The sequence below is a fragment of the Mirounga leonina genome, unplaced genomic scaffold (genome assembly GCF_011800145.1).
Source record: "Mirounga leonina isolate KUSES-001 unplaced genomic scaffold, KU_Mleo_1.0 Mir_353, whole genome shotgun sequence".
Classification (NCBI taxonomy): domain Eukaryota; kingdom Metazoa; phylum Chordata; class Mammalia; order Carnivora; family Phocidae; genus Mirounga; species Mirounga leonina.
Genome location: NW_023270699.1, coordinates 1,592,224 through 1,604,456, shown reverse-complemented (window position 1 = coordinate 1,604,456; position 12,233 = coordinate 1,592,224).

The window sequence follows — 12,233 nt, the reverse complement described above, 5'->3', positions numbered from 1 at the left end:
GTTCCGTGTGGGCCCTTTGCAGGCCGGTGGGCAGGGGGGTCTCCGGACGTTGGCCGGCGCCAGCTTCAGGGCTGGGCTGTGCTCAGGGCGCTGTGAGCGCCAGGCTGCTCGGTGGAGACCTCACCCTGCTGTGGGTACGGGAGCCGTGTCCCCGCGGGCAGGAGGTGGGCCAGGCTTGTCTCCCTTCGCCGGAAGCTGCAGATGGCAGGAGGTAAAAAGGCAGAACGGGACAGTCCGGGCACTCGGGGTCCCCGGCGACCTCACTTTCAAGACTCCCCTGCCCTGTGGGTGGCGGGGGAGGCCCAGGCTTTCCAGGGAGGGCAAGGGCCAGGACAGCGCCCGGGGGGGGGCCAGGTGCCCCGTGGCACCTGCAGCGGTTTCCAGGCACCCACGGGCCTGTGGGCCCCCACCTCTGCCACTCCGTGCGGTCCCGCCGGGCAGAGTCCAGACCCTGCTGCCCGCCCCCCCGAGGTCTCCACGGGGAGCGAGTAGGGCTAGTAGCGGTCTACACGGCCACCCAGCGTCCCTCCTCCTGGGCACGCGGACGGGCTGCATCTGCTGCCAGGGTGCGGCCGGGGGCCTGGCTTGGCTGCTGAGATGGGGAGCGAGTGTGTCACCCTGGGCAGAGCGCTGGGAGCCCCGGTGACAGTGAAGGGCCCCCAGCTTCTGTCTCCCGTTGCCCCGTGTGCGGCAGGCCTGCTCTGCCCCCGGTCCTGGGCGACGCCCCCGCCAGCCAGCAGGCAGGGGTGTGTGGAGAGGGGCCACTGGCAGACCGGGGACTGCCCGTTAGCGGCCCGGCCCAGAGCCACCTGTGCTTTCCACCCGCAGGAGTCGGGCCACGTCTGCCTCGTGGTTCTGAGGGTTTGAGAGCACCCGGCCGGACTTGCACCTGCTGTCCTCGCTCCACACCTCTTGGCTAGTGGGTCTGTGGTGCCAAGTGTTTTCCAGGCCGGGATCATCTCTGGTTCCACCGTGATGTTTGCAGACTCCACAGCACCGAGCAGGTCTGTGTTTTCCAGGTATTTCGCCCCCCCCAGCGGCCCCAGCTGCTTCCTTGCGATGCCACAGAGAAAGCAGGAGCCGTGTCCGTCCTGCTCACCCATGCCGGTCCCGCAGACGTGGGGGGGGCAGGCCCGCGTGTGGCTCCAGGCCAGTGTGGCATGGCCACCTCGACGCCACAGGCCCCGAACCCGGGAACGCATGCCCATCCTTCTCCCGAGCTCTCTCTGAGCTCCGGTTTAGCCTCCTCACCGCTGCCCGCCACGTGGCTGCCCGCTGCATGGTCAGGTCGAGCTGGTGGCTGGCAGGCTGGACGGCCCGTTCGGGCCCAGCCCCTGCCTCCCGCTCCGTCCGGGTGTCCCCACGTGGGGACCACCTGTTCCCGCCGGCCGACGCCCCGGCTCCGAGACCCAGCTGTTCGGCCCTGCAGATGCTCCCCTCCTGAGATTCTTCTGAGTGTGTGGTTCTCCAGACGTAAAGCAATACTTAGGCTCCACTGGCATGAGGTGTCCGCGGACGGGCTAATGGTGACCTTACAGCTTTCTTCAGGAAAGACCTGGATATCAATTCCACGCGCAAATAAAGGGTTCATTCCCGTGATCTTCCCCAAAGAGACTTCCTGCCCTGATAACTTCACTCTGCCAAAAACCCCAGCAAAAACAAAACAAAGCCAAACGACCTTAGGAAAATAGACACTGAGGGACACCCTTCAGGACCGTAGGAAAATCCGCCCAGACTCTTAGCCGCCGTGGGTCCAACAGCAGCGCAGCTACACATCCCGTCCAGGCCAGACCCCAGCCCGGGCGCCGGCGGTGCCCCGTGCGTGCCAGGGTGGGGCAACTGAAGGGCTAGGAGCCCCCAGGGAAGATGAGGCACGGGGAAGGTGTCTTACTGCAGAAGTTGAAGAAGCCCCTCTCTTTCCTATATAACAGTGTCATCCATTTAGAAAATACAAACATCGGGGTATTAGTTTGAAAAATGCCCCCCCCAGATGTGTTCACATCCTAATTTATGAAATCTGAATATCACCCTGCGTGGCAGAAGTTGTGATGTAAGCGAGGATTTTAGGGGGAGGAGGTGGTCCTGCTTGTGCGGCTGGGCCGCAGGGCACTCACAGGTGTCCTTGTAAGAGAGAGACAGGGACATCTGGGTGGCGCAGGGAGGGGACGCGTGAGGGACAGCCCTCAGCCTGGTGCCCCCCCGTGCCTCACGTGGGGAGGGCGCGCCCCGTCAGGAACGCGGGGAGGGCATTCCAGGCTCACCTGCTGGATGGCAGGAGTTTCCACCTGAACCCCTCTCCCGGGAGCTCTTTGCTCAGGTGATCCCAGGTGGAAGGGGGGCACGAGCTCGGGAACAGGGAATCAGAGAGGAGCTTCTGCGGAGGAGGGGGGCTCAGCGCCTCACCTCCCGCCTGCGCCTGATTTCCTGCAATGGAGAAGAGCCGCGGATGAGCACTGTGGTCAGCAGATGGCCCCGGGCGGCAGCCAGTGCGGCTGCCGTGTGCTGGGGGACTGTGGCCCTGTCCCCCTTTCCTTCCAAGGTGCTGGAGGCCTCCGTTTCCAGTGTGGCCACCTCGAGGGTGAAGGGGAGCCTCCAGTGACCGTGCCCACCGAACGTCCTTGTCCAGGTGTGTTCAGGAGCTCCTGGGGTGGCCGCCCCCCTGCCTTCTCCCCGCAGACCCTCTGGCCGGAGAGCCCTGGGCTTAGCAGCGCATCAGCTCCCTCCTGGGTATTTACCTGGGCGAACTGGAAGCTTATGTTCACGGCCACTTTCCGTGGTCGCCAAAACCTGGAAAGAACTGCGATCCTTTGAAAGGTGAGCCGACAAGCCGACCTGCACACCCACAGCACGGAGTCAGATGGGGGCGGACGGGAGCGAGCTGTTACTCGCAAGCACAGATGGGTCTACACTGCACTGTCAAACCTGACCCAACAGGCTAGATACCGTATGATCCCGGTTGTGGGACATTCCGGAAAAGGCAAAACTCCGGTGATGGCGAGTAGATGGAAATCGCTTCTGTTGGTCGGTGCTCTGGCTCAGCCTGGACTCCTGTGTGAGCCGAAGCCCAGAGCCGCCAAGTTCTCCGGACCCGGGCACGTCAGTGACTGCAGCCCGGGCCCGGGGTCTCCTCCCCACACGCCGTCCCCCCTTGTCCTGGCGCTCGTGCGGGAATGGCCCTGACGTCACCGTCACGCCCCATTGTGCTGATAGAGAACGCCCATCATCCTGAGCTGGCCTGAGGAGTGGGGGGCAGCACGACCTCGGGGCCTTGGCCGGCCATTTTCATGGTGTCCCTGTTGTTTCTCAGCATTGGTGGCTCTGCCCGGGGTGACTCACCTGTGGAGGTGACGGTGGGGAGCGAGGGTGGTCGGAGACAGTGTCAGGGAGAGCAGGTGAGGGAGTGCCCAGGAGCTGGACGAGCCGCTGAGATTGTCCCGTGCACATGGCCCAACTGGAGGCCAGTCTGGGGCCGGTTCACGGCTTGCCCGAGTTCCCACGCGGTGCTGTCCTGCCCCTGCCCCACGGTGTCTGCAGAAGGTGGCCCCAGACACGGCCAAGGGAAAGCAGGGGTCGAGTTGACCCGTCTCCTACAAGTGGGGGTCCAAGGAGGGCTGGCCTCGTGCAGGTCAGCCTCCGAGCTGAGCCAGATGCAGCCCGAGCGAGGGGCAGCCGATCTGGGCAGGTGCTGAGCTGGCGGGTCAGCCGTGTCTCAGCGATCTTGGCGAGCTGAGCACAGAAGCTGCACACGTGGGCACCCGGGAGATGTTGCTGCACAGGAACGAAAGCAGGAATCACACCCATCTGTTTGGCACGCGTTCCCTGGGTGTCTGTGAACCCTGGTGGGGCTCTGGACAGACACACAGACCGCAGCCTGGCCAGGCGTGTCCTGGGAGGGAGTCGCAGGGCTGTCCATTATTTCCAATGAACCGAAGTCCTCGTGGGTCCCCCTGGCCACACGCACGCTGGGGTTGGTTCAGTGCATCGAGAGCGGTGCGGCCCTACTCTTCAAGAGCCAGCAAGGGGATTTTTGAAAATGCAGGATTCTGCAGCGTCCTGCTGTCCCATTTCCCGGGAGTGGGAGCTGGGGCTCGGATCCCAGGCTGTCTCTGGCCAGCAGTGAGGGCCTGGCCGAGCTCCCTCCCCCCGCCTGCCCCTGTTTCCTCCCAGGAAGGTGAGAGGCTCTGCATCCCCGGATCTGGTACCCTGGAGCCTCCTGCACCAGGCCCCTCCACAGGCACCGGGCATGGTCGCCAAGGGCAGGGCGATAGCAGGGGCACACCTCCCCAACCCCGAGGGCTGGCTTCTAGAATGTCCCGCAGAGACACACTCCCCGATCCCTCCGCACCACAAACACAACGCCCTTAGTGTTATGGCAGGTGTGAGCAGATCAGGCTTCGCAGGGAGGGGACTGCCAGCCGGCCAAGGCTGAGAACCGCTGAGGCCAGAGGCCAGGGCGCTCCTGGCACAGGGTGTCCGGGGTCAGGGCGGGGCCGGGCTGCTCCTGGAGAGCCGCGGCAGGGGAGAGTGGCGTGGCAGGTGCCCAGTGCCCTGGGTGGCCCTGCTGTGCTGTGTCTCCCCTGGGCATGCAGGTGGTGGACCCCGACGGCGGGCATGGTGCCTGTCCCCTGGGGCCGCGAGCACAGTCGGCCTGGGCTGGCCTGTCCTACCTCTTACAGAAATCCTCTTCCAGAACTTCTGAACATTGAGATTCAATTCACAGTTCTTGAAATTCGCCGTTTTAAATTGTAACTCGGCCCCACTTAGTCTGCGGACGCTCATGCCACGGTCTCCTCCATCTGGGTCCAGAAGGTTCTCACCACCCCGAACAGAAGCCCTGCCCCCACCCACGCTCACTGGTCCCGTCTTCCACGCGGCTCCTCCCTGTCTCCGTGCATCTCACCCGGTGGAGATCCCAGCGGAGATCCCAGCGGGGCCGCGTGCACAGTCGTGCGTCCGCCACGCGCCCCCCCCCTCCCCCCCCCGGGCTCGCTGCCTCTGCACGGGATTCAAGGGACCCGCCGGGCTCTTTTCTCTTCCGCCTGGAGGACGGGCAGGCTGCTCGTGACGGATGTGCTAGATTGGGTTTATTTTTGTTATGTCTTTATTTACATTTGATTGTTTTGTTATTTATTTTGTTTGTGTGTCTTAATTTCACCTCATCTTTGAGGGACGGCCTCCGTGTGCACAGTCCTTGGCTGGCGGTCTTTGAGGACGGTCTCCGGGGCTCCTGGGGAGGGGGGCCTTCTCTCTCCTTGTGTTCCGCTCCTCACGCTTCGATCATGCTTTGATCACGGTTCGATCACGGTGCGTCCAGGTGCACCTGTGTCCCCGGTTTTCCTCCTTGGGGTTGGTGAGCTTCTACAACGTGTAAAGGAATGGTTGTCATCTCACTTGGTACGTTTGGGACCTTTCTGTGCTTTCCCTGTTGGTGGGACTCCAGCGTGTGTGCGCTTGGCTGTGGGTGCCTCGGTCTTCTGCTCCCTGACCTTCCCTGACCTTCCCCGCCCACAGCTGCCCTGGTGGCCTCTGCACAGTTCCTGTGCTTCCAGAATCTCCTCGTTCTTCTTCCATCTCTGCTGATCCTATTTGCTGACACACTGTTCTTAGGCTTCCTTTTAGTTCTTCAGACAGGGTTTCCTTGAAGTCCCGGTGTGGAGGGCGGGCTGGCGTCTGTGCTTCTTTGCATGTCTCTGTCGTTTTAAAACTGGATAATTAAAATAATACAATGTGGCAGCGAGGAAATCAGACACCCCCCCCCCCCCCCCCCCCCCCCCCCCCCCCTTGTTTGTACCCCGCCTCTCCCTCCCCCCCTTCCCTTCCGCTTTTCTCTTTCTTCAGCTAGCCCAGTGGTCAGCCAAGGCTCGGAAGGAGATCTTCCTAAATTCTGGGAGCCAGTGCGTGCCCCAGGCTTTGCTGCGGGGCCCTGTGTGTGCATGCGACCCCCAGCCAGGCGGTGGGGCCGCCCGCTCCGCCAGAGACCCACGTGCAGGGTCTCCCCAGGCCTGTCTGGAGCCTGTGCACAGCCCTGGTGTGTGCACGGCCTTCCAGGGGCTGAGGAATGTGTAGGAGCCTTCCCGATCTCCCCATGCACATCTCCCTCCCCAGCGTTTCCTTTTAAGCTCGTTGGTTGGTCTATTTTTGCCCCGGCTGCTATCCACTGCCTCAGGCAGCTGCATGTTAGACAACTGCCTCCGATTCTTCTTTCTTTAGATGAAGTCCCTTGGAGAAACGGCGGTTCCTACCAGGTGAGCCCCAGGTCGCGTCTCGTGAAGACAGCTCAGCAAGAGGGTCTGCCGGGAACCACCAGGCCCTTGTCTGGGAGTGGGCTTCGCGGGCCCAGCTCTGTTCTGCCCCCTCCCGTGGCTGCCAGGTGCTGGTTCTCAGGGTTACCATGGAGATGGGGGGGCAGGTGGAGATACCCCACGCTCACTGTTCCTACCAACACCCGGGTGCTATTCCCGAATACACGTTCCTCGTGGCAAGTCTGGGGGTCGTTTCCGGAGGTCTGAAAAAGTTGCTTCTGACCGGTTTTGCTGGTGCTCTCCTTGCTTTAACGGAGACGAGGCTGTTCAGATGGCCTGATTCTGCCATTTTATCGATGTCATTTTTCAGAATTTTAAAAACAGCCTCACCAAGTTGACATACAGTGCACCACACACATCCGAAGCGCGCGGCTTGACACGGTCTGACGTCTGCGTACCCCCAGCGAACCCACCCACTGTGCCCCGGCCCCCCCGCCGTGCCCACCCGTGAGCCCTCCCTCCTGCCCTCTGCACGGACCGCCATCTCTAGGCAACGGCTGCCCTGCTTTCTGTCCCTGCAGATCAGCCGGCGTTTCTCCGGTCTTACATAAGCGGGATCATTCTGTCACACAGCATCATTATTTTGAGATTCATCTATGTCGCTGTGCGAACCGGTGTTTCGTTCCCGTTTACCGCTGAACACAGTTCCCTTGTAGGGACACGCGCGGCTGGCCTAGCCGTTGCCTGTCGACGCACATGTGCGTTGCCTCTCGTTGCTGGCTATTAAGAATGACCCTTCCTCGGACCCTGATGCACAGGTCTTTGTGTGCGTGTGTGCTTTCCTCTCCTGGACAGTCACATGCTGGACCAGATGGAGGGGCTATGAGTGACTTTATAAGAAACTGTCCAGTCATTTTTGAGGATGGTTGTACCCCTTTCCATCCCCACCAGCAGTGTATGAATTGCTGTACATCCTCACCAACACTTGCTATTATCAGGCCTTTTATTTCTGGCCTTTCTGTCGGTGGATAGGTTGTCTCATTGCGGTTTTAATTTCCCTAACGACTACTGGTGTTGAGCCTTGTTCTGTGTTCTCATTTACTCGCTGTAAATCGTCTTTGGTGAATTGTCTGTTCAGATCCTTTACCCATTTTCGAAGGGGCTGATTTCTTATTACTGAGTTTTGAGAGCTCTTTCTATATTCTGGCTATGACTCTTACCAGATGTGTAGATTGCAGATATTTTCTCCCCGTCTGTGGCTGGTCTTTTAATTCTCTTCACAGTGTCTTTTAAAAAGCAGGTATTTTAAATTTTGATGAAATCCGGTTTATGGATTTGTTCTTTCATGGATCGTACTTTGGGTTTTGACTCTAAGAAATCCTTGCCTGACCCAAAGTTGCAAAGGTTTTCTTCTATGTCTTCATGTGGGAGTTTTAAGTCTAGGTTTTACGTGTGGATGTGTGACGTGGATCTCACTCCCCGGCGTTCCCTTGTGAGCTTGTTTGTGAGTCCGTGGTACAGGGTGTGTGGAGAGTGTCCATTTCCCCCATACAGGGCTAGCCAACTTCCAACACTATTTGTTAAAAAGACTCCTTTCTCCACTGGACTGACTTGCATTTTTGTCAAAACTCCACTGTCTGCATGTGCGTGGGTCTATCCTGGACGTTAGGTCAACTCCCCATCCTGCTCCTGATCTGAGGGGAAAGCGTTTGGTCTCACCCTTATGAACAGTGTCGGCCATGGGTTTTTGTAGGCGCCCTTGGTCAAGTGGAGGAGGTTCCCTTCTATTTTGGTTTGCCCTGTTCTTATCAGAATGGATGTTGGATTTTTCAGGTGTTGGTTGTGTATAGAGATAATTCTATTGTTTTACTTTGTTAGCCTGGTGAATTACATTGATTGAATTTTGAATGTAAACCAACCTCGGATTCTTGGGCTGAACCCACTTGGTTCTGGTGTATTACTTTTTAAAATTTATTGTTGGATTCAGTTTAACAAATGTTTAAAGAACTTTTTGTCTGTGTTTATGAAAGATGTTGTATTCTTTTTCTTGCGCTATCTTGGCTGATTCTCCGTCAGGATAATGCCGGCCTCACGGAATGGCTTGGGAATAATTCCTTCCTTCTCAATTTTATGGCACAGCTTATGTGGAATTGCTGTCCGTTCTTTCTTACCTGTGAGACAGAATTCCCCCACTGAAGCCGCCCGGGCCGAGTTTTCTTTGTGGGAAGGTTTTTAACTACGGACTCAGTTTGCTTATCAGTCCTGTGCTGCGTATTTGGGGCAACCGTGCGTCTCCCTGCGGCTTCTCCCCTCAGGTGCTCGCCCTGCAAACCACGGCTGCCTCGGTCTCCATGGATGCTCACACCCTCCGCTCAGGATGTCCCTGGGGCCCCCGTGTGGCTGGGCACCTGGAAACTCCCTCCAGGCCTCCAGCTGGGCACTCAGCTGGCCCACTCGCTCTGTGTCCCTTTCCGTGGGCACCGTGGCTCGTCCATCACCTCATGTCCAGCACCTTGAAAACCCCAGCTTCATATGTTTTGTCTGTAGTTTCATTGTTTCTGGCGGGAAAAGTAAATCCAGGCCCTGTAGTCCATCTTGGCTGGAAGTGGAAGTCTGCCATATGGGTTTTTTGCTGGAAAGTAATACCTGTTTGTTGGAGCAAATCTAGAAGATGCCCCTTCCATTGTGTGTAAAAGAATGTCGTGGCATGGCATTTCCTTAAAGCAGATCTCAAAATGGAATTTCTGGGTCAAAGTTGTGAACACTGCAGGCTCAGACATTCGGCCAAATCTCTGTCTGGGAGGTGGTCACGTTTACCATGTGAGCAGCAGACAACAGAGCTTTGCTCAGTGCCAGAGGGCGGGTGGTCTTTCCTGCTGTTTGTGCCTCGTCAGGCCCCATAGATGGCACTCCCAGGCGTTGTCTGGCTCTGCCCGCCGGCGCCCACAGCCTGTGGGCAACCCGCTAACTCGTCACCCCCTTCCTAGTCCAGGCTTCCACTGGAAACCACACCCCCTCCCTCGGACGCAGGTCCCTCCTGGCCGGCCCCTCCTGTGTCCCCAGCTGCAGGGCAGGACCTCGGCGGAGGCGACCGGGTGCTGAGAGGTGGTCCCGGGGCACAGCCGCAGCCTGACCTGGGTCTGGTCAGGGAGGACCCGTCCCTGTCTCCCCCAGAGGGGATACTTTGTCCGCAGCTCCATCCCTGAGCCTGGGCGCTGACAGAGCACCCAAACCATGAGCCCTGGGCTACTCTGCAGGCTGCACCCTGCGTGGACATCGAGGACGGGGAGAGGCCCCGGGGACCCCAGACCCAAAGGGACCTGTGCCTATACGTCTGTGAAAGCTGGGCCCGCGGCTTCTACTCTGATTTCTGCGCCCACGGCTCGTGGGACACTGGTGGATGGAGACGGCAGTGCGGGCCGGACGCTGTCGGCTGCCCCGGGATGTGGGAGATCCAGGGAGAAGTCTCAGCAACATGGCAACAACAGAACAGCTCTGTGTCGTGGGGTCTGCGCGGTGCCTCGCGTGTCTGGCCCACGGGACACGACGCTCTGTCGGCTCTGTGTGGACGGCTTATTTTCAGGGCTGGACCCTTAGGTGCACGAGGCACTGGGCTCCGGCGGCCGAGATGGGGCCGACTGCGCCCAGGGCTCTGCGTTGTCCCTCGAGGACAGGCTCCCTGCGTGGCCAGGGCCTGGGAGAGCGTGGCGCACGCCGGCCCCCGTCCCCGAGTCACCTTGGCCGTCCCCTGCCCCTCCCAGTTGTGCCTCGCCGTGGGCAGCTCGGGTCCAGGCCAGGGGGCCCCTCCCTGCAGGCTGCAGCGGGACTGACAGCCACCCGCGGGGCGCAGCGCGCCCTTGTTCTCCGGCTGCGCAAACAGGCAGCTGAGGGGCAAGCGGGAGGGAGCCTCCAGACTCCCGAAATGCAGGACGCCAGCAGTGTGCGGGAGAACTCGCACCTGGGCACTCGGATCACCTCTGGAGACCCGGCTCTGCCCATCGGTCCTTGCTCTCTCAGGCCATCCCCTCCTGCCGCCAGCACTGAGCGGCCGGGTCCTGTGCCCCGCTGTCCCCTGAGGGGGACTCTGAGCCCCTGTTCTAATGGGGGAGCCCGGTGATGAACAGGGAAACAAACCAAGGCACACGGACCTGCGGGAGTGAAGGAAACAGAAGCGGGGGCAGGGTATAGAGGGCTGGCAGGAGCTGAGAGCAGAGCGCTGGCTGGGGAGGAGACCCTCAGGGCTCTGGGAGGAGAATGTTCCGGACTGAGGGGCCCCAGCTGTGCGGGGGGGTTGTGGGTGTGGCCAGAGGCTGCACTGAGGGGCTGAGTGGGGGGGGAGAGGGCCACGTGGGGTCCCTGGGCCAGGCTGTAGGTTTGGGCTGGCATCTGAGCGCCACAGAAGCCCCTGGAAAGTTCTAGAAGGAGGGGCAGGTCGGACCCTGCATAATAGTATATATGCATTAGCTATCCGTATTTCCAGTACGTGGAAAGGGAGGGAGAGGCTGAGGGCCCCTCAGCTCACCCTCAGTCACACGGAGCCTCGGTGGGGTCTGAAAGGCCCACAGATCTGCTCGTTTTAGCCTTTCACGATTTTTCCCGACTTCTTGCAAAAGTGGTCTAAGATCCTCAGACCAGAGCTTCCCCTGGCCTTAAGGGTGGGCTCCGATTAGCACAGAGCTGTGTAGCCGGTGAGCCCCCCGTGGGCGGCAGAGGGAGGGGAAGACCCCCCACCCCTGCCTGGCACCCCTGAGCTTCCTGGTTCTGACCGGTCTGGCTGTGGGCCCCCCCGGCCAGGAGAGCCTCTGTTCTTGGCACCTGGAAGGAAAAACACAGGGCAGACAGGGGAGGGGGTCGCTGTCCTGTGTATGGGGTCACAGCCCAGCCTGCCTTTCCCCATTAACCCCTGACCTCGATTTGCAGCCCTGGGGGAGGGTCCCCTGTGGACGCAGCCGGGCAGCCTGGGGTGGAACGCACACGCATGGAGGCCAGGTGTGGACAGGGGCCGGAATCGAGGTCCCGGGGGTGGCGGGGGCCGCGCTCTGTGTCTGGATCTGGGTGCTGGGTAAACAGTGTGTTCCGTTTGTGGAAACTCCCCAGGAGTCCACTTAGGGTTCCTGAGGCCGGAAGCAGGTTGGACCCCCTGCAAGGGGGCCCCGGCACAAGTGAACACGCCTTTTCTCTGCCTTTTGTGGGCGGGCTGCATGGACGCAGCAAACCCCCAGCCCCCTCCGAGAGAGGCCGAGAGGCCTGGCGTCTGGGGAATCCCACGCAGACGTGGTGGCCGTCGCCATGAGCCCCAGCTCTGGCGGAGAAGCCCCGTGCCCCCCAGGCTGTGCAGGAGGCGGGCGCGCGGCCGTGGATGCGCCGTGCTCGCAGGGTGCTGTGGACGGTACATGTGCTTGGTCAAATTAAGTATTTCTATCCATTTGCTTGATGGATGTTTGATCAGAGGAATTTAAACCTTAACTGTAAGCAGTGGGTCTGCTTTAAAGTGAATTATTCATCAGGAAACAGGCAAAACATCCCAAGAGATCAATACTTGGCTTCTGAGTTTTTATTTTTCTAAAAGGATCGCTAAATGCTGCAGGCGGGAGCAGCTCTGGTCCAGGCCAGGGGGCCCTCCCTGCAGGCCTGGGAGGGGCGTGGCACCACACAAGTGTTCTCGGGGAGCAGGAGTCCACAGCCAGCCAGGTTTTGGGGTGACTGCCCCTTGAACTGTGGGGCCCTGGGTAGAGGCGGTGTGTCCCCTTGGGCACGTTTCTGGTGACCCACGAGCGGACCTTTCACTGCCAGGCCCCGTCAAGGTCCGGGATGGCTGGGCCCTGCTGACACATCTCAGCAGTGGAGGGATGACTGGGGGGGTGTAAGGAGAGCCCCCCACACCCCAGGTGCCGGTGGGACAGACGGCCAGGCCGGGTGACTCAGGGACACCCCAGGTTCCGGTGGGACGGAGGGCCAGGCCGGGTGACTCAGGGAGGGGAGCCCCCCACA